Source organism: Kogia breviceps, chromosome 6 (genome assembly GCF_026419965.1).
Source record: "Kogia breviceps isolate mKogBre1 chromosome 6, mKogBre1 haplotype 1, whole genome shotgun sequence".
NCBI classification, from domain to species: Eukaryota; Metazoa; Chordata; class Mammalia; order Artiodactyla; family Physeteridae; genus Kogia; species Kogia breviceps.
Window position 1 is genome coordinate 74402123 of NC_081315.1, and position 23099 is coordinate 74425221.

At 38.8% G+C, this 23099-nt stretch overlaps 1 protein-coding gene across 4 annotated transcripts in view; it reads right to left on the bottom strand.

The window, feature by feature from the left end:
* FRYL (FRY like transcription coactivator) overlaps window positions 1–23099 on the bottom strand; it is a 246900-nt gene that overhangs the window by 150593 nt on the left and 73208 nt on the right. Inside the window, exon 1 of one of the 4 annotated variants that reach the window (XM_067036072.1) lies at window positions 8828–8887. The exons of the other annotated variants lie outside the window; for them this stretch is intronic. The gene's annotated coding sequence lies outside the window, so the exon portion shown is untranslated. Of the gene's footprint in view, window positions 1–8827; window positions 8888–23099 lie in introns of those variants that run through there. 4 annotated transcript variants of the gene reach the window in all.

Sequence of the window (23099 nt, forward strand, 5' to 3'; positions counted from 1 at the left end):
GTTCCATTGCCCTAAAAATCCTCTGTGCGCCACCTACTCATCTCTCCCTCTCCCCAGCCCCTGGCAAGCACTCCTCATTTTACTGTCTCCATAATTTTGCCTTTTCCAGAATGTCATATAGTTGGAAACATACACTACGTAGCCTTTTAGGCTGGCTTCTTTCACTTAATAATATGCAATTTTGCTTTCTCCATGTCTTTTCATGGCTTGATAGCTCATTTCATTTTACCACTGGATAATATTCCATAGTCTGGATGTACCACAGTTTATTCATTTACCTACTCAAGGACATCTTGGTTGCTGAGTTGTGGCAATTATGAATAAAGCTGCTATAAACATCAGTGAATCTTATTTTAAACAAAAGAGAGCCATTAAATGCAATGTAAATCTGTTATTTGTTATTATGTTACATTGTTACTATACTGCATGTTAATGGACATTAATTTATTCTTCAATTTTTATGAATGCCTTTGCGAGCTACTTTCTGCGTCACATGGATCAATATATACAACTGAAAAATATAACTTCTAAAACATTTCATATGATTTTCTACTATGAAGTACCATCACATTTATAATTCATCATCTTCTAGTAGAAACAAGTCTGACAATTCAGAATTTGGTTTCTATAGCCTTCCCCATTCAAAGGGATTTCTCTTTTTGTAAAAACCCTTAAGATTCACCTGGTTGAAAACAAAATCCCATGTGACTGGCTCTGCTCTCAGGCCATCATGGCATCTCCCAGTGGGAAGGGAGCCAGGGCACCGGAGGCTCCTGCCTGCAGGCCCCAGCCGTTAACCCGGGACCTGGTAGACTCCAGGGACAACGAGGAGGCGCTGTACATGGCGGTCAAGCGGTGTCCACTGTGCAGTACCACCCGCCAGCAGCTGACCTGCACCAAGTGCATCCAGAGAGGTGATTTAGTCTACTCCGATCGCCATGACGGTGAAAGGTTTATAGACAACAAGGAAAGGTTAAGCCAACTTAAGAGCAAGCAAAAATAATTTCAAAAAGAAGTGTTAGGGACTTCCCTGGTGGCACAGTGGTTAGGACTCCGCTCTCCCAATGCAGGGGTCCGGGTTCAACCCCTGGTCAGGGAACTAGATACCACGTGCATGCCTCAACTAAGAGTTCACATGCCACAACTAAGGAGCCAGTGAGCCATAACTAAGACCCAGTGCAACCAAATAAACAAATAAAATTTTTTTAAAAGAGAAGAAGTGTTAAAGGCTATGGAAGGAAAATGGATAACAGATCAGCTGGGGACACAGGCTCAATCCCAGGTCGGGGAGCTATGATCCCACATGCCACAGGGCAACAAAGTCCGCATTCCAAAACTAGAGAGAAGCCTGCGCACTGCGAAAGATCACGCATGTAGCAAGGGAGAGCCCATGTGCTGCAACTAAGACCCAACACAGCCAAATTAATTAATTCATTAATTTAAAAATATATATGCCTTAAAAAAAGAATTATTTAAAAAAATAAAATAGGGCTTCCCTGGTGGTGCAGTGGTTGAGAATCCACCTGCCGTTGCAGGGGACACGGGTTCGTGCCCCGGTCTGGGAAGATCCCATATGCCGCGGAGCAGCTAGGCCCGTGAGCCATGGCCGCTAAGCCTGCACGTCCGGAGCCTGTGCTCCACAACGGGAGAGGCCACAACAGTGAGAGGCCCACATACAGAAAAAATAAATAAATAAATAAATAAAATAAAATAAAATAAATACTCATCAAAAAAAACCCTTAAAATTTCACTCACGTTAGCAAAATTTTTAAAAATAGCATGCATAAAAAAAACCAACTAGTGGACCCAAAATAAAATTTTCAGAAATAACAGGCACTGTCCTGTAACATCCTGCATTAACAGATGAGGAGGAGGAATAATTAAGAGAACACAGCCCATTCCATCCTGCAAAATGTTAAGCAACTATGACTTTTCAATGTGATAATGAGATTGTAAACATGGTTACCTCCAGAAAAGAAGTCTAAGGGTTTGGCCAGTAGTGAAACAGTCTAAAACTCAATGATTTGGGGTATAAACACTATAACAGGACAGATACCTGTCAGATGTTATATTTAAAATATTCAGCAATCAGGACAGAGGGACAGTCAGAACAGCTTCTGCCTGTAAATACCAGTACAGCCGTTAAGGATTCATTATAGCTGAATATCAGCAACACTGAAGGTAATGAAAAATCTAGTAATGGAGGCAGAATGTGGTATCTAAAAGAGTCTGATAACAGGTAAAAAGCACCAGGGAATCCAAGAAATAACAAGAGATATGGCAATGAGACAGATTCGTAATGCAAAGTCTAAGAACAGGATATATATGGCCATGCACCTAGGGAGGTGGGTTTAATCATTAAAAAGGTATGTCAGCAGAACTTGATTCTCATCCAGTTTTACTTTTGTTTTCGGAAGAGAACTTCATTCTCTTGAAGGGCAAAGCAGGGTCTCATATTTGGAAGAAATGGAATACCAAAGATTTTGACAAGGCAAGGCTCAGGAAGGAAGAAGTACCATTATTAGAGGTGGAGCCTTTGACACAAGAATGGGTAGCAGCCCAGACATTGGAACTGATGAATAAAACCAAGCCAAAACTCATGGTGAGGTTAGGCTGATGCTGAGCTGTCTAGACTAGTGAACTTGGGCTCTCCCAAACCAACGTCCCATCTTAGCATAGGATTGGACCCAGGGTCTGATGTAAGACTGAGTCTACACGTGACTACAATAGAAGGTACAAACAGGAAAAGGCTGTGACATCAGGATTTATGGAATAGTGGGTCTGAAACCTACCATACATATTACACTGACCTTTTTGAATACTCTCAGACACCTAGGAATACTGTGACCATCTGTGTTGCAGTTTCCTGATTTCAAATTTCCTATCTAATTATTAGACTATGTATCAAATTTAAAACAAATTATGAAACCAAATACTTAATGAGTCAGATAATCAGCTGTACTTCTCACAACACAAAATGTTTAGACTTGAAGATAAAATCTGTCTTTTGTCAAATGAAGTAAACCTAGCTTAAGGAGTCAGAAAATTTAAAATAAAATTGGAGAAAGCAGGCTCATGATTCCTAAATTCAATGATTATCTGCAGCTCAGAATTCCAAACTCAGGGACCATCACAGACTTCACACTGTTCCCTTAACAGCGCACTGAGTTGGCTGCCTTGTCTAGGCTTCATTTTTTAAAGCAGACAGATTTTTCTGAGGGATGAGAGGGTATCTGGGTACTAAGCAGTAGGTGATTCTTTTTCACTATGACCCATGGATACATCTCTAAAGTTAATGTCAATGAAAACATAAATTACCCTACCAAATTCATTTTATAGAAGCCTAGTTAAAAATCTCCTTTACCTCCCATATCTACCCCAAGACCTATTGTTCCTAGTCTTAAATAGTCCCCATATCCATGATTAAGTGAGTTAGTATTTTGTAAAGCATTTAGAAGAGCACCCACCCACCCATGTGGTAGGCATTACATACATGTTTGCTAAAGAAATAACATTTGTTCCGCCTTTATCTCACATCTGGTCTACTGTAATAGCAACCTAATGCATCTCCCTACAAATGCTGCACCCCTCTCTCTTCCCCCTTTTCTGTCCCCATCCCATGAAAAATGGAAGTCTAATGAAATCACCCCACCCAGTGTCACAAAGGCCATCAATGACTTCCCATGTGTTTTACGTTTAAGACCAAAATCTATAAGACAGTCTTCAAGATTCTGCATGGTCTGGCCCCTGCCGACCTTTGCAGCTCATTCCCATTACTGGCCCCATACCTCTCTGCTCCAGCCAAACTGGTCATATTTCCTCCCACCACCCCAGCACATCATATCCCTTCTACCCACCCACACGCTCCCCGAAATTGTTAACTATTTCTTCCTTCACATTTTGCTAAAGTCTCACTAGATCAAGGAAATCTTTAAATTGAAATATGAAGGATTAAAAGAAGTTAGTTGGATAAAAAGTCTGAGTGTGTGTATGTGTATCTGGTTTATTGGGGGGGGGTTCTTTGTGCACTTTAACTTATCTGAGCCCCCTTTTACTCTACTATAAAAATGGCAATTTATCAACTGATGAATGGATAAACAAAATGTGGTATATTCATACAATGGAATATTACTCAGCCACGAAAAGTAATGAGGTCCCAATATATGCTACAAATGGATGAACCTTGGAAATATGGTAAGTGAAAGAAGACAGTCACAAGAGAACACCTATAGTATGATTCCACATATATGAAATGTCCAGAAGAGGCATATCCACAGAAACAGAAGTTAGATTATAGGTATGAGGTTTCCTTTTGGTGTGATAAAAATGTTCAGCAATTAGAAAGTGGTGATCATTGTACAACTCTGAATACACTAAAAACTACTGAATCACACACTTTAAAAGGATGAATTTTATGGTGTGTGAATTATATCACAATAAAGCTGTTTTTTTTTAAAAGCAGCAATAATAATAGTTCTCAGATTTGCAGGATAACACGAGATTTAATAAAAGTATGTGTATATGTGATTGTACATACACATACACACACACACATGCACATTTACAATATGTACTTAACACAATACCAGACCCAAAGTACTTCAATAAATGGTATGTATTATTTTAAGCAAATAACACAGATTTCAACTGAAATTAGATGATTGCATAATTGTGCTTTTAGGGTTTGGCTTTTACTATTTTTGTAATCCAGGAAAAATGTCTGAGCATTAAAAACTCTGTTTATGAATTTTTTTCACTGTGTAAAAATTCAAGTAAATTATGCAAATTTAATTTCTTAACACACTATATCTTATTCACATTTTAATTTATAAAATTGTGGTTAAAATAAGTCAATTTATTTCTTCTATGTCTGTGATAAAAACTAAATTCTTTGAAACACTAGCTCTCATAAAATCATGTATGCAAAATAAATTCTATAAATTAATATATATTTATGAAAGGTAGTATATTGATAATAAATGCATCTGTGACCTTACATTGCAGATAAATGACTAGATAGATCTCAGTACTGAATTTTGCCTTGTCTTATCAATTTTAGGGAACTAAGCCAATCATTAAAATGATAACGTCTTCACTACACAGCTGGTTTAACAGAATGTTCCTGATTCCGTTTTTAAAGGAAGTAATGCCTAAAACTGTTGGCACAAAGACAAAATCCTGAATTTAGGCCATATGAATGTCACTTCATTGTTGTTACTGAAAGAAATAAGCTCAACTATAATCAAACTTCAGCAGCACTGCATCAACATTCTGCCGGCTAAGCAGGCCTTGAAACCAGAGGGCCTCTAGCAATTAATATAAAATGTAGCACTGAACACTAATACAAATCATGGCAAACATATCTTATAAACATGAAACATTATCATATTTAATGATAAAGAAATATAATATACACTGCTATTAAGTTGTTTTCAATAACAAAAATCAGATTTTTGTCTCTTTTTCATTTTTTCTTTGGATAGGGGCAATATTTGAAATACATAACTTATTTAATGGAAAAATTACTTTCCATTTCTGTTTTCTCCCTAAAAGCTATAAATAAATCAAGTTTTTCTCAGTTTTTCCCAAGGAATTCACTAAATAGAATATCATAAAATGTTATTATTATTTTTTTAATCACTGAGGTATCCTTTTATGCATTCTTGCCTCAGGAACTGTTCCCCTGAGAAACATCAGTAATATAATAATAATTACATAGTCTAAGAGGGCTCGTATATTTATCCTCCTGCCTTCTTTCCTATTATTAAGCCATTCCAACAAAAATGACTGCAGCCCTAAGCTTTATCTTAGTTGCCTGCACATTTACCAGAAGTCAACTAAGCATTAAGTATACAAAGAAGAACAAAACCACAATCAACCTATGACCTCTAGGAGCTTATACTTAAGTAGCAGAGGAAGACATGAATAGCCAGCTAAGTGTAATGATACGGTAATGTTAAAGTGAAGAACAGACCTGGGGAAGCATTTACTATCTGGCTGACTCAAGAAAGGGAGGGTCTTCAAACATGAGTAAGATTTCACTCTGAAGCAGACAAAGGGGCAAGGGGTAGGAGGCGAATTCTAGGCAAAGGCAGCTGCAAATATGAAGGCATAGCATGCTCCAGGAATTGGATGAATATGGCATGAGAGGAGACTGACAAGGTGAGCAGGGGCTGGATGACGAAAAGATTCATCACACAGGGGACAGGAAAACTGTGAAGTAAGGAGGGGAGAGACTCTAGGAGCAGGCTTTTAGAAGGAACCCTTGGCAGCAATGGGAAAGATGCAGAGAGGACAAAAAAGAAGCAATGGCAATAACCCAGGTGATACTGAAGGCAGAGGGCTGAACTAAGGCAGGTTAACTGGCTGTAGACAGAAGGCAGGAGAGACTACGGATGCTTTAGAAGGTAGAATGACAAGTTCTTGGTGAATGAGGGCTGAGAGAGGGGTGTTCCCTCACCCCTGGTTTCTGGCTCAGGGAGAATGTGGACGGCTGTGCTGCCTACATGGTGAGCATCCTATCATTCAAAACTAAACTCCAATGAACTCCTTTCCTGCTAAGTTAAGTCTTCTCCACCCCCTATGGTTCAATATGATTCCTTCCATCCTTGTACTCCCTCTGTCTGTTGTATATACCAGAAATTTGGTAAGTCATAATGCATCCTTCATTTAACTGCCTTACTGTGAACTTTTCATGTATATTCCCTCTCTCTAAGTAAACTAGAAGTTCCTTATGATCAAACATCATGCCTATTTGTTACAGAACAGTATATGTTCATTAAACATTGGCTGATTCAAGTGTTGGTATCATGAAAACATCCCTAGGAAGAGACAGATAACCACTGTCCTTTTCTAGGGCCTTAAAAGTATTCTAATCCTGTCTCTCTTTTTAAATACAATAGGGCTAGGTGGAAAAAAAAAAAAAAAAGGCATCCACAGATGCTGGTGAAATAAAAACATGCTCCCACTTTCCAGGACTAGGGCAGACATGGTTAGGACCTTACTGAACAGTGAGACTTGTCACTTCTTTTCAATATTAACCAACTGCTTTATAACTATAAAAACATCTTCAAGAGGTTTATACTATGAATGCCCAAGGGGAATGGGATACCCACAAACTGAATCACTATTTTACTAACAGCTAACAATAAAGGCTTTACAAAACATCGGTTTTGGGTTCACTCTTGGGTTCAGGGAATATGACTACATGAGATTTGGCTGTGGCTGGTTACAGGGTTCAGGCAATGACATGTAGAAATGTTTAAATGGTCACAAAACAAAGTAACCACACAGTGCACAAGCATCTAAACAAACTAAGTTTTTACAGGACAAGTTGCTGTGATATAATCTAATACACTGTTCCTCTATAAGAACCCATTTATAGCTTCATTCTCACTATAAAACCGTCTTTCTATTTTTAAAAAAGTACATGGTGAGGATGGGGGAAGGAGGGCGAAGAAGAGGGAATGGGGAAAAAAATGATTAGAAACCAGAGTCTAGTTTATTTTAGTAAAAATATATTCTATAGTATCCTTTTAAGTAGTAAAAGTATTTAATTTAAATTAGTCAGTGATTATAATTCTCCCACTATTTTAACTATGTATATTCACTTAGAAACTTTCCTCACACTAAGATAATTTTCTGCCATCTGGTACAACAATATCTCCATATGGAAGCATTACTTACAAATCAAAAATAAAAGAAAAACAGAGATTGTAAATGCAGCATACTTGGCATAATACAAGTCTCCTCAAATTACATTCTATAAAGTTTTAAGAGGTTCCCCCCCCATATCAACATTTGCTCTTTTATATTATTTGATTACAAAACAAAACTACATCAAATATTTTGGTTAGAGAGTTAGCAGGAAAAAATTTTTAAATTTAGTCTCTCATATTTTATTCATTAGTTTGCTCAGGCAGCGGCAGCACAGTTGGGAGCAAGAACACCTGGGTTCTAATTCCAGTTCTTTGCCACCATATGACCTTGGAAAAGTCACAGCTTTTCTATACTTCAATTTTCTTTGCGCAAAACAGACATTATAGCAGAATCTTTGCTTGCTTACTTCATTAGCCTGGTATCATTTTATTAAGGTAATTTTCACAGAAAAAAGAAAGAAAAGAATAGAAAAACAGACTATGGTGATAAATAATTTCCAGAAGTGTTTTGAGAGCTTCAGAGAAACGTGCCATTGGAAATCACTGGGAAGACTGAACAAAATCAGTGTTTCTGCTAAATCCACATATTAGGAAAGGAGTTAATAAAATAAGAGCTCAATGATATTAGTTGTAATGACTTAACTGTGAACTCTGAAATACAAGTACATCATCCTGAATGCTCTTTATCAGAAAATTCACCACATATGAAAATTATTCAATGTAACTTCAATCATAGGACTAGGGGAAAATTACGAGTGTTATATTACACTATCTGATGCCCTAAGCTAGCTGATGTTGCTTCAAACATTTTGTGCTAACAGAACTATGGAAGAGTACTGGTATCCGATAACCCTGCAGACAGAGATTAGAGTCTGTTCGTCATCTTTTTTCCCCATTTTTGACCAATGGAGAGAAACTTTGCCAGAATGACACAAATTAACAAGAAAAGCCAAGGCTGGTCAAAGAATATTTAACTACCCATACTACAACTGCCCAGTGTGTGCACATCTAGGTTTTTCTATCTATCTTACTGATTACTATTCAAGAAAGTATTCTTCATGTTATTTTCAACAGCTTTACTTCTATTTGAATTGGGCAAAGGAATTAGCATGCAAGGAATGGCAATGATCATACCTCAGCATTTCGCCTATTTAGGCAAATATACTTACAGCTGCTGCTCCAGGACTTTAACAAGGACTTTATGCTAATTTCAAAAAAACACAGAATCCTGTAGACTCAACAGTGTGTCCCAACTGGCTGCAACAGCAGCAGTAGCAGCAGCAATAGATTTGTTGCTCTCTCTCCGAGCCGCTGTCCCTTCGGCTCTCACAGGCAGCAGAGTTTTGGCCCACAGTGCCTCGGCTTCATTACCATGCAGTCTCACAGTGACGCACAACTATAGTGGAAACGCTGCTGAATGCAGATGAACTATCCAGCTGAATAAAAGCTTACAAGTTTATCACGAGTGCTCTGAAGGACACCCTCACCTTTCTTGCTGTAGATATACACGTGGCCGCAGTCATCAGCTCTGTTTATGTCCCTGTTATCAGTTTTGACGCTGCTTTCAGTGTAGTCACTACTGCTAGTAAACAGACAAGGGTAGAGCTCTGCCCTTGGATGCCAACTTTTCTCACTAGCTGTGAGCCTTCGAAATAAGAAATGAATTTGGATCTAGCATAAGATCTTTAAGGCTCTTCCTGTAATAGCTGACCCCCTCCCCCGCCAAAAAAACATCGGTGGTATCTATCCCACTCCAACCAGTGTTCTCTAGGTGATGTGATTTTAGTAGTAAATTCTGTCCTCTCCTCCACACGCCCAGGCAGTAAGTGGTGACTTTCTCAGCGTGTTTACGATGATGCAGAGTCCACTGCCTCACTTAACCCACCAGAGAGAACGCTGGCTAATGGAATGAAAGGATGATGTAATGAACACCGTGGCTGAGCTTCCATCAGCCTCTAAAACTGCTCAGCTCAGGACAAAGTTTCCTCTGCTACAGGCAACTTATTCAAAAGCGAGAACTCTATTTAAATAATGGGATTATTTTAAAACATAGGGTCTTCTATTCTTAACATAGCGCATAATTCCCCTGAAAATCTTATAGTCAGAATATCAATGAATAGCAAGAAATCCTCTGGCCAAATAAAATGCACGTTTTAAAAACTTTACCCTATAAAAGATATTTTTAAATGGAAAACTGACACTATTGAAAGCCTGACTGCTCTTCAAAAAGTAGAAAAACTCTAAAATCAAACCTGACAAATAATATTTTATGTTAATATCTGAAGAAAAATGTCTTGACCTCACAATTAGTTTACTGTGACTTTGAAGGTTGGGGGGGGTGTTTTTCCATATGTGGTAATACATTTGTATTCATACACCTATATTTTTTAATCCTTTAAATACCACAAGAAATAAGTAAATTCAGTGATCAAAGTCATAACTGAATAAACTCATTCATAGCCAAATGGCTAAGTACTGTATTAAAAGCTAAAAGAATATAGCCTTCTACGCACAAGTATCATACACCAAGGGATAAAGATAATCATATTCATTAAGACACATTCAGCGGTAATAGTAGTATTGAGAACGTCATTTAAAGCTTGTATTTTTCTTCAGAGTAGTCCAGGAACTCTGGAATAAGTCCGTGGCCATTCCTACCCCTGAACAAGTCCAAAATCTAAATTTAAACCAGGGCCACAAAGGCTAACCAGGCAGAACTCCAATACCACAATACTGTTGTTTGGGCACATCTTGATCAGAGACATCTCAGGATCAGGTAAGAGCAAGGTTTCCCCTGGCCTAATGGAACACAAATGCCTCATGGAGTTGCATGAATAAAGGGTATTCCACAGTCCAAAAACACTGCCTACTACATCCATTCTTGTACATTAACAACATATGTCAACAAACAAAAGGCTCTCGGTTATATACAAACCAGTTCAATTTCTCTTTTTAGTTAAATTATTCCCCAAAGTGATATGACAATACAATCCTCTTTTCATCAAACAGCTGTTAACAGATTCAGGGAATAAGCTGATCTAGACCCAAAGAGACTACACCAGTAAATGCCAAGACTCAGAACTGAACCATGTCAGCAAGCAGACAAGTTAGAAGGCATACACACAGATATTTAACCATAGTTTTTCTACCCCTACTGAGCTACCATAGTTTTTCTACCCCTACTGAGCTAATAAGACTTTTAGTCTTACACAAATCTTGAAAACTACTTAATACTATTTGACTATAATGTCCCACTAAAGTAACCAGGGTTCATTCTTAGTAAATCTTTATAAACTATAACAAGCAAAACCAACTGTCATACAGAATGTCAGAGTAGGATACTTTTTTTAAGGGATGGGGGTTAAATAATAGGTGATTTTCTCACAACCTTAAAACAGGATTTTCTTCTGCTGAAGTTCTGTGTACATGGATCTAAAAGAATAAATCAAAACCTAAAGTTTCTCTTATACCTAATGAGTCTGTTACTATGTGTATACAGCCAAAGCAAATCAATAGTTTCTTGGAGACATAGATGCATAAAAATTAATTTCAGGGCTTATTTTGGAAGTTCCATTTACACTAGGACTTCCTTGTAGACAGAGGGGGAGTGAAAATTGCGTTTTCCATTTATACAGAGAATAATTCAACAGGCCCATGTGGGCAGAGCCTGGGTTCTGAGCTTTATCCTGAAATGTAAAAAAATAAAATAAGTAGCATTATTATTCCAACTCTTTTTTTTTTTTTTTTTGCCGCACGCGGGCCTCTCACTGTCGTGGTCTCTCCCGTTGCGGAGCACAGGCTCCGGACGCGCAGGCGCAGCGGCCATGGCTCACGGGCCCAGTTGCTCCGCGGCACGTGGGATCTTCCCGGACCTGGGCACGAACCCGCGTCCCCTGCATCGGCAGGCGGACTCTCAACCACTGCACCACCAGGGAAGCCCTATTCCAACTCTTAATCACAACTAACAAACATTAATGGATTAAGAATCTCCTTTCTAACCCTTGCCAAACATTCATCACCCAAATTTGCTGACATAGTAACTAGGAGAACTACATACGCACCCAACAATTCTTTCAGAAGACTGGGGCAGAGTCCCACTGTATTCCAAATGCTTTCTCAATCCCTCAACTATTCAGCAAATTTTTAAATTACACAAATAATAATACTCCTATCATTCTTCAAGTGATCTCTCTATGCTTAACCTAGCAATTAATCACAGAAACAAACACACAGCCTAAAGCTCTTGCAAGCTTGACAAAAAGCCAGTCAAAATGTCAGTCTTCTACTTTATTCTTTCTATAAATTCAGAATTCTCCAAGTTGCATCATTCATATATATATTTTTTTGTCTCATCACCATAAAAAGGTAGCAGCACAAATCATTTCTTGATGGCACATCCTGAGCAAAGCAGAAAAATCTACTCTGTATAATTTCCTTCAACAACTCCTCTCCACCTTTCAGACTGTAATATTGAAGAATGCTTTCAAAACGATAAGATTTAGAACATTTTAAAGAAATACAGTTTCAATATTATCAGCCTTTGCTGCGGTCCTCTTGGCATGGGCCAGATACTGTGAAGCACTCTGGGTACAAAAGATGACTGTGACAGTCCTCTTGCCCCCAGGGAATTAGAAAGTAGGTGTCCTTCTTTCTTTTAATCTATTTCCATTTAATTCTATGCCCTTTTCACTGGCATTTTAAGGATTCATGAATTGGTTACTTGCTTTACATTTCTAAGTAGAGGATAGATAGTGGTACATCCTAGTAAACCACGAGAATGTGTACCAGGAAAACTTCTCAGTAAATCCTATAAAAATACTGCCATTTAGATATGTTCTAAATGGATCCAAACAAAATGTTCTTTAATAAAAAATGAAGTTTGGATTTAACTGACTATATCATACAATATAATCTACTAGAATTTAATGTTCTACCAACCCAAAAGGAAATAAAAGTCTTCAATTATTAACATTCTTAGGAAGAGTACAAATATAATGGATCATTCCTTATATTAACACCTTTAAAAATATCTAGAAATTATTAAACTGGTATCCAAACAACCATATTATGGAAAATATAGAAACTTAGCAAATTTTTCTACATAAGATATCAAATATCCTATCACTCCTAGAGCCTTTCACAGTCCCCACACATTTCAGCCTCCTCAGAAAGTCCTCATCTCTTCTGGAGTTTAGAAAAGAGATCGAAAAGCTTTAGGTATGGAAGGAAAGATGCTCTCAGGTCTATTAGGTATTAACACCACACATGAAATGCAAAAAAGAAAAAACAGAGAAGACTGTAAAAATCACTTCATATTCTGTTATGTTGTATTAAATACAACAAAAAATTAACAATAATTATCTATAATTTAACAGTAGTTAACATTTACTTTTCAGTGCACTTAATTCTACTTTTTCTTTCTCTATTTCCCAAATTTTCTACCATGAATTTGATTTAACATTTTAAAACTTCATTACAAAAAGAAAGCCGAGCTCCTTGGAGAAATGACTGATTCTAGGGCTAGAGCATGGAACATACAAGATTAGCCTGGAACATCTTGTAGGGCCAGTAAGTGAGAAAGGACTCAAAACACGAAATAATGTGGGTATGTCAAAGGGATATGGGAGCCAAGTGATAGAGCTGCCAACAGCCAAAGCTAACACTCTGAGCAACAAAATAAACAATGTAGTTTGGGAATACAACCCAAAGTATAACATAAATAGCCACTGAGTCTATACTTATATAAACAAATGATTAAATAAAAGAGAAGAGACAACTCTCACACTATACAGAAGAGTTAACCTAGCAGGCTTGACTGATAGTGTTTGAAAGGCCTGCTTACAAGATTGGCCCTTGGCTAGCATCCAATATCTTAAATTTTAAGAGAAGCCCACCATTCCCATGATAAGAGTGGCTCACCATGACTAAATTGTTGGTACAAACAATATAGTTTACGCTGAACAACTGCTTTTCCTTCAGGGAGTCTAAAACTGGGTATGTGCCATGTCATCAGCCCCAATAAAAATCCTGGATCTGAGTCTCTAATGAGCTTCTTTTCTATGAGGAGAAAATAGAAGAACTAAAAATAGACTCAAACAGAACTATGAGAGATAAAACACCTAAAACAATAAATTTAATGGGTGGGACCAAGAAAAGATTAGATTCTGCAGAAGAAAAGACCAGTGAACTTGGAGAAATGGAAATAGTAACTCTCCAAAGTGAAGTCCAGATGATAAAAGGGAAAAAAATGCACAAAGCCTCAGAGACCTTTGGAACAACATCAAATAGTCTAATATATGTTGGAATATGCCAAGGCATACCATACGCAAACTGCTGAAAACCAACGACAAAGAGAAAAATCTCAAAAGCAGTTGAAGAAAATGATAAATGATAAGTTACATACAGAGGAACAAAGATAAAAATGAACACAGATGTTTCATCTTCATTGCCACGCGTGGGCTTTCTCTAGGTGAGCGGGCGCTACTCTTCCTTGCAGTGTGTAGGCTTCTCATTGTGGTGGCTTCTCTTGTTGTGGAGCATGGGCTCTAGGCACGCGTGCTTCAGTAGTTGTGGCACGCAGGCTCAGTAGTTGTGGCTCGCAGGCTCTAGAGCACAGGCTTAGTAGTTCTGGCCCACGGGCTTAGTTGCTCCACAGCATGTGGGATCCTCCCCGACCAGGGCTTGAACCTGGGTCCCCTGCAGGCAGATTCTTATCTACTGCACCACCAGGAAGTCCCAGAAAAAGTCCTTTTATTTCTCGTTTTAAATTTTCTTTACGTTAACTGACTGCTTAATGCAAAACTGCTTAACAACGTACTATCAGGTTTATAATGCATGTAGAAATAAAACATTTGACTACAATAGCAGAAAGGATGGAGAGGAGAAACAGAAGTATAAAGTTTCAAGTCCCTACATTCTACATAAAATATTATGCTATTATTTGAAAGTAGACTGTAAGTTGAAATTCATTTTGTAAACCCAAGAGCAACTAATTTTTAAAAGAGAGAGATAATAAGCCAATAGTAGAATAAATTAGAATACTAAAAAATATACAACTAATCCAAAAGAAGGCAAAGGAGGAAGGGAAAACAGATGGGACAAATAGGAAACAACCTCAAGATATATTTAAACCCAACCAAGTCACTAATAAATATAAATGGTCTAATCACGGTGTGGAAGCATCATGTCAGGTACAAAAAGGATAATTTAGTGAATAAAACAAAGCTTTGTGCCCTTGGGAAGGTTAGGATCCAATGCTGGTGTGTGGTATGTGTGGGTGTGTGTTCCCACATCCATCCATCCAAATATAAACTAAGCAGTTGTGATTTAGTGCTGTGAAGGCAATAAAGGGGGTATAGTGACAGAGAAAACCAGAGGAGGCCCTGCTGAGTTAGGGTGATCAGGGATGGCCACTCTGAGGGAACAATATCAAATCTGAAATCTGTTTAGCAGTGGATCTTCTTCTGAAGAATGAATCTTTATGCTTAATCCCCAAAAGGAAAACAGACTGAAATCAAAGTAACCCTGGCTGACAAGGTAGAGCACCAGAGTCCTACCCACTTGCCTGAGGAGATTCTCAAAGAATCCTTGAAATACCCATAGGGCGCCAAGATATATTGAGGTCAATAATTGGATGCAATAGAAGAGTTCTGAGCAGGAACAAGGTCAGACAGACCAACCTGATTGGTGAGGTGGAGAATGGACTTTAGGAGTACACAATGAAAGTCGATGGACTATCTAAATTGCTGAGGTGAGAGATAAGGACTAAAAAGATAAATTGTATACAAACTTAGAATACAACAGAAAAGGGCAAAAAAGATGGGAATAGGAAGACAGATTCCATTTTTTCCTAATAGATACTTCTTGATGTATCTGGTGACTGACAGTATAGGAAAAAAAAAAAAAAGGCAGTAAAGCTGAAACACTCAAAAGTGACCCCTCGGCTTAGGTGACTGTGTGGACAGTGGTATTAACCATGGACTAGCCAGGTGTGGGTCACATCAAGAAGGGTTTGGACAACATAAATCTAAAGTACAAAAGGGATGTGTCAGAACTAGAGATAAGAGGAGGACAGAGACAGAAGAGAAGCAGACAGACAGCCAATCCCACAAGCTCTCCAACTTCTCCATTTATGAGGGGGGGTAAACAGAATTCACTATTTTCAAATACATGCTGGCCAACAATAACCACAAATTAACGAATTCAGGTGAAATGAAGAAAAATAAAAACAAACAAAAGAAGAGAAAATAATTCAAGCATGGCACTATGAAAGAGCAAATGAAATAAACAAGTGAGTAATGAAGGGACGCTGCTCCTGAAACACAAGGATCAGAATTCCATCTAGATTTCTGGAGAGAAAGGTTTCAGGTCATGACCAAATGAACTCTTATTTTAGAAGTATAAATCAAGTTTCTGAATTAATGGTCACAGCTATAAAAGGGGCTCATAAAAATAAGTTTTAGACAAATGTCACAGATGGGATTAATGCATCAGTATATTCACAAATTAGCAGCATAAAACCAATAAAGAAGCATTTTAACTAAGCTCATTAACTTGGGGAGTGGCTTCCTATACAGCAACTATATTACTTGTGAATGCCATAAGGTACAATTACTGTTACCTTTTTTTTTTTTTTTTTTTCCTGTGTTACACGGGCCTCTCACTGCTGTGGTCTCTCCCGTTGCGGAGCACAGGCTCCGGACGCGCAGGCTCAGTGGCCATGGCTCACGGGCCCAGCCGCTCCGCGGCATGTGGGATCTTCCCAGACCGGGGCACGAACCCGTGTCCCCTGCATCAGCAGGCGGACTCTCAACCACTGCGCCACCAGGGAAGCCCTACTGTTACCTTCTTGACACAATGTATTTATTAATAGCCTAACTTATTCCTAGCTTTTGGTTTCAGTTTTTTTATGTATTTCACATGTAAAACAAAAAAATGTCTTCCTCTGCTTAAAATGTAGTAGTCCAGACCCTGTAATCGTACTTTCTCCTCTGCCCTCACAAACCATACCAATTTGCTATCATTTGGCCCAATGCTAAGATATTATTATTTCTTGAATGAAAAAAATCTATTTCTGAATACACTTAAAATTGATTCTTGAGATCTTAAGAACTCGAGACATCAGAAATTAAATTTAATTGCCTGAAATAATTTTTGAAGATACTGGTGATAAAAATCCAGCTACAAAATTTTCTATTCAAAAGGCTAGTTATTGGATTTGTAGTTTTACAACATGCACAATGTATATTCACTGCCCCAAAAGAAACTAGAATTGTTAATACTAAGATACTTTCATTGTCAACACATAGTATACAGATATATTGAGAAGAAAAGAGTATATGTATTACAACTGGTCAATCCTACTGGGAAAGAATAGGTAAAATTCTATGAACCATGAATAAGGGAGAACATAAAACGTACTGTCCAAAGCAGGACTTTTTTGAGCATGAAAATAGGCACGAACTATTAACAACATGTCAGAACAGAAGTGTAAACCATTAACTGTCCAAGGTCAGTGGAGACCAATGGTCACTTTATCCATGAAGCACCATCACAAAGTAAAGGCTCACGACTTCCTGCCAACACTTCCCTTTCTGAATTTTTCCTACCTTGTCAGTAGCACAATAAGTTTTCAATCAACTAGAAATTTTTATTATTAGAGCCCCCTTTTATATCACTCAGTTTTAAAATAAAGGGGTGAGTTGGCAAGGCTGTAATAAAGTATAAGAGGGACAGTCTAAATCAGTAAAGGAAAGGAAGTGTCAAACTGCAGAGGCACTCAAATGCAAAGACATAAATTACACTTAGGAAGTAGAGTACCAGCAGATGAAGAGATTGTCCAGTGTAATTAAATGGGCAAGCCCAAAACACAGGAAAATGTTTATGCATCGTCAAGCTTAATCATAATGTACTATATCAAAACTACTTTGGAAGAATTTACCTTCGTAATCTTAATATTCTTTAAAGCCTCATCCTAAACCTTATAAATCACAACCCACTTCTTTTTAAGATCCCCTAGGTCATTCTTGAGCACAGTAAAGCTTAAGAAGTGCTACTTTAAATTATATTAATACAAAAACATCATTATCTTGCTTATGTCATTTTTAACACACATCTATACTAATTTAAAAATAGAGATTAAGAAAATTCAGGACTTCCCTGGTGGCGCAGTGGTTAAGAATCCGCTTGTCAATGCAGGGGACACGGGCTCGGCCCTGGTCCAGGAAGATCCCACATGCCACGGAGCAACTGAGCCCATGCGCCACAACTATTGAGCCTGCGCTCTACAGCCTGTGAGCCACAACTACTGAGCCCACATGCCACAACTACTGAACCCGCGAGCCACAACTACTGAAGCCCATGCACCTAGAGCCCATGCTCCACAACAAAGAGAAGCCACCACAATGAGAAGCCCATGAACCGCAACAAGAGTAGCCCCCGCTTGCCACAACTAGAGAAAGCCCGTGTGCAGCAATGAAGACCCAACATGGCCAATAAATAAATAATTGATTAATTAAAATATTAAATAATAAAAAAGATATATTTATTTAAAAAAGAAAGAGAATTCAGAACCCTGAGAAATAATAAAGATAAATTTTCTGCATTCCTTACAAAGAACTTTTTAGAGTTTTTTTTAAAGTTTCTCTATCCTGTAGACTAGAAATATATGCCAGCTTATACTTCTTCTTGAGAACAGTATATGAGATTGTCAGATGCCTTACCTAACCTTAAACAAATCACTCTCTAGAAACAGAAAAATCTAACAAAAGTCTAAGTAAAGGGGTTTCCCTGGTGGCGCAGTGGTTAAGAATCCACCTGCCAATGCAGGGGACACAGGTTCAAGCCCTGGTTCAGGAGGATCCCACATGTCGTGGAGCGACTAAGCCCATGCGCCACAACTACTGAGCCTGCACGCTAGAGCCTGCAAGCCACAACTACTGAGCCCACGTGCCACAACTACTGAAGCCCGCGTGCCTAGAGCCCATGCGCCACAACAAGAGAAGTCACAAGCCCGCGCACCGCAACAAAGAGTAGCCCCCACTCGCCGCAACTAGAGAAAGCCCGTGCACAGCAACGAAGTCCCAACGCAGACAAAAAGAAAAAAAGTCTAAGTAAAAGTAGAATTTAAAATTTAGGTAAGGTGATGATAATTTACATCTGTAATATCTAAAATTATTTTGGATTACTGTTTAACAGTTTAAATGAATAAATCAATGATGGAATGTTCACTTGCTGATACAGCATTTAGGAAAACAATTCTCAAAGGCAGACTGATCCTCATTTTGATCGCCACCTTTCTATAAAGAATCATTGTCTTTCTTAAAAAAAAAAAAACCCTACAATGAATTACCTTTAGAGCTAATTTATTCTATTAAAAATGACTAGGCTTAATAAATTTTATGATTAAAGTAAGGCAAAGTGTGTATTGTATCCACACACGTGGCAGGATAGGGTGATAAAGATGGGTGAAAGGTACCAGTATAACCTAGTGGACAATGAGTTCCATTATAGAAAGATCCATAAAACAAAATGATTGGTGAAAAGCAACTATTTCAGAACACCACAGCAGGATATTAAAGGCATACAGGAAATGTGTTAAGCCAACAACTGTTATCTTTAAAGAATAAACCATCCGGCCCTTCCACAAACAGAGAATTGCAGATTTTTTTAAACTGGAGAGTCTTTAAAGATCACATAACATAACCCCTTAAATTTTACATAAGATAATTGAAGCCCAGGGAGAATAAGTGAGAGAGTTGGATCCCAAATCAAATTAATAAATATTTATTGAACACCTACTATAGATAAAACACTACTCCAAGGGTTACAGAAAGTAAGTGTAACAGTGAACCGCTTCTTCAAAGTTTCCATTCTCTATTTCCCAGGTAAATTACCTGCATGTAGCTCTCTGATGTTAGCAATATCCTTTTCCATATTCTGGCTTAGGGTTGGAACTCTTAGCCCCCAGGCCAAATCTGGTTCATCACCTGATTTGTAAATAAAGCTGTACTGAAACACAGCCACACACATGCATTCACATTTCATCTAGGCTCCTTTTACTCAACAAAGTCAGAGCTGAGCAGTTGTGACAGAGACTTATGGCCTACAAATCCTAAAATATTTACCATCTGGCCCTAAAATATTTACTATCTGGCCTTTTTTCTGGCCCTTTCCAGAAAAAGCTTGTATTCTAGATCATCTTCTGCTTGATTTGAAGGATTTTTTTTTTCTTTTTTCATTTTCAAACTAATGGGAGGCTGCTTTTGCCTCAGGAACCACTGCCCACTGAGCGATGTGCTAGATGGTTTTGAAGGAAGAAGTCAGTGGGCTAAATATGGCAACTGACAGCAGCTCTTCAGAACAAGTGAAAACTTGTTCTCGCACACAAAGGACAAGAACCAGAGGACAGAAGATGCTAACCTTCAACAAACATTTAATAACTGCTTCCTAAGTGCCTCCCATGGGGCTGAGCTCTGGGGCTACCCACATAAATAAGACCAACTCAGTTCTCAAAGAACTCACTATCTGGAAAAAGAAACAATACTTTTATATTAAATGGAATAATAGAAGCTAGTGGACAATGACAAGAGAATAATTAACTGAGGTTGAGGGCGAGGGAAACTAGTCAACCCCAAGGACAGTCACACAGAGACTTCTATTCCCCCTGCAGAGTTCCAGTTTCAAGAAGTAACCAGGATTGGAAGCTTATAACTATGTATGGTTGCCTCAACCCAAAGGCCACTACTTACAGGTGGGTGGAGTTAACCCTTGGGCTGTATGTTGGTTGCTTCCTGAATTCCTTTTATAGCACAATTTATTTTTGTTTAACCTTCCTAGTATATTCTTTTAGTTACATTTTAAATTTACATTCAGCTTTAGTCATCTTAACCTATTTTACTGTGCATTTTAACTTCTTTGCTATTTTTTTAGAATCTTTGGATATAGATATTATTTTCTATCATTTTATTCATCTTTTTACACATTATTTCAGTTTTTTTTTTTTTTTTTTTTTTTGCGGTACGCGGGCCTCTCACTGTTGTGGCCTCTCCCATCGCGGAGCACAGGCTCTGGACGCGCAGGCTCAGCGGCCATGGCTCACGGGCCCAGCAGCTCCGCGGCATGTGGGATCTTCCCGGACCGGGGCTCGAACCAGTGTCCCCTGCAACGGCAGGCAGACTCCCAACCACTGCGCCACCAGGGAAGCCCTATTTCACTATTTTTGCCTAATATTTATTTATATTTTTCTTATACCCTTTTGTTTCAACTATTTTATCTTATCCATAGTATCTCCTTCCTTTCGCTTCTCTAAGTGAGAATAAACAGGCATGATGATCAAAATAGTCAGCCACCAGGAAGGTACGGTAACTGAACAATTTAATGAGCCCAGCCTCAGAGTGGAGGTGGGTCCTGGAGTCCCTGGTATGCCTAGGTCTCACCCTTTAGTTGATGAAACCCAGGGTGATCAAAGGGTCCTGGGGTAGGGCAGGAGGGCTGAAGCAGCAGGAGCACTTGGGGAAGGGACCGAGGAGTAGCTAAGTATCAACTGATATGAGAAATTTTAATATTTTAACAACCAGTATCACCATACTAGATAAACATCAATTCTGTGATTAGGAAACGGGAGAGTAAGTGGGATAGTCAGGAGACTATTCCAGGCCTCTTAAAATGGAGACAGATGCATTTTTATTTCGATTAAGTTTCTTAAAAGTCCTTACTAAAAGCCAAAGAAGTAAAGACCCTGACCCTAACTCTAGTCACACTTAACTGCCCCAATTTTTAAAAATAGGGCTTCCCTGGTGGCGCAGTGTTTGAGAATCCGCCTGCCGATGCAGGAGACACGGGTTCGTGCCCTGGTCCGGGAAGATCCCACATGCCGCGGAGCCACTAAGCCCGTGAGCCATGGCCGCTAGGCCTGCGCATCCGGAGCCTGTGCTCTGCAACGGGAAAGGCCACAACAGTGAGAGGCCCACATACCGCAAAAAATAAAAAAATAGAATAAAAAATAAAAAAAATAAAAATATACATCCAAGTAATTTGAGGAGACAGTCCAAAATGACCCTTCTTAGGAAGCGTTAGGCTGGGACTTCCTAGTAGCACAGTGGTTAAGAATCCGCCTGCCAACTCAAGGGACATGGGTTCGAGCCCTGATCCAGGAAAATCCCACATGCCGCGGAGCAACTAAGCCTGTGCACCGCAACTACAGAGCCTGCGCTCTGGAGCCTGCAAGCCACAACTACTGAAGCCCACGCGCCTGTGCTACAGCGTGTGCTCCACAACAAGAGAAGCCACCGCAATGAGAAGCCTGCGCACTGCAAGGAAGAGTAGCCCCCGCTCGCTGCAACTAGAGAAAGCCTGTGCGCAGCAACTAAGACCCAACGCAGACAAAAATAAATGAAATTTTTTTTAAAAAGTGTTAGGCTAACTTTAAAAACAGTCAAAAGAACCTACTGAAGTAATACTGTTACACTAACTTCTAAAAACCTTTGTATCCGAATCACAAGATCTTTTGGCAGTAGCTATTTGGAAGAGCACACATTATAGACAAAGAAGGAAAGCACAGGAGAAGGTGTTGCAACTCAAGTTCCCACGAACTGTCATGTAGCTATAAATCACATGCTAAAATGGTTTGGAATTATGCACAATGAAAGACCTAGATCCAAATTCCTAGAATGTTTTCTATGATGGAATGCTCCAAAGATAAATCCTAGTTAAATTTGATTCATCTATCTCCAAGTCAAAAATTCAAAAGTTTTTTTAAACAGTAATAGCCACTATGTATTGAATCATGTATCAATTTTGTTACCATTTTTGGTAATCTTGAAAACAATGCTACAAAGAAAATATCATTCAAAGTGATAGGTGAGGTCAACTGGCCTAGAGAGATTAAGTAGCCTGTTAAAGACATATAGCCAGTCACCAGTGGAGCTCAACTCAGTCTGGATCAAAGCCCCACTCCATGCCATTCTCAATACTTACTTCATTGCTTCTCTCCCATCATGCCTGTAGGTCTTTTCCAATATCTCTCCTCTATCATGAGAATTCTCACAGACTCAAAAAAGGCATGAATGTAACCACCCATAAGGCTTCTCCTGCAATTGCCAATGAAAACTACCTGAAAAGTACTCCGAAGGCCCTCTTAAGTAAGGGATCCTACTTGATTTCAGGACACTATGAAAGCCCAACACTTCCAAATCCCATTTACATAAACAAGAAGAATTTGTGAACTCCTTCACACACTTACACAGTGAGAACAAGGTATCATTTGGGTCAAGCCAGAAATTCCATAGCAGACTGATTATAATTTGGAGCCCAAGTTCTTCCATGACACTGTCCTGCCCCAGAATCCTTTAATGACATTTGAATTCCAAAGGATTCTCTATCTCCTTTGGTCTGTTATCACTTACAAGCATTTGAAGTGGCAAAAGAAAACCTCAGAGTCCA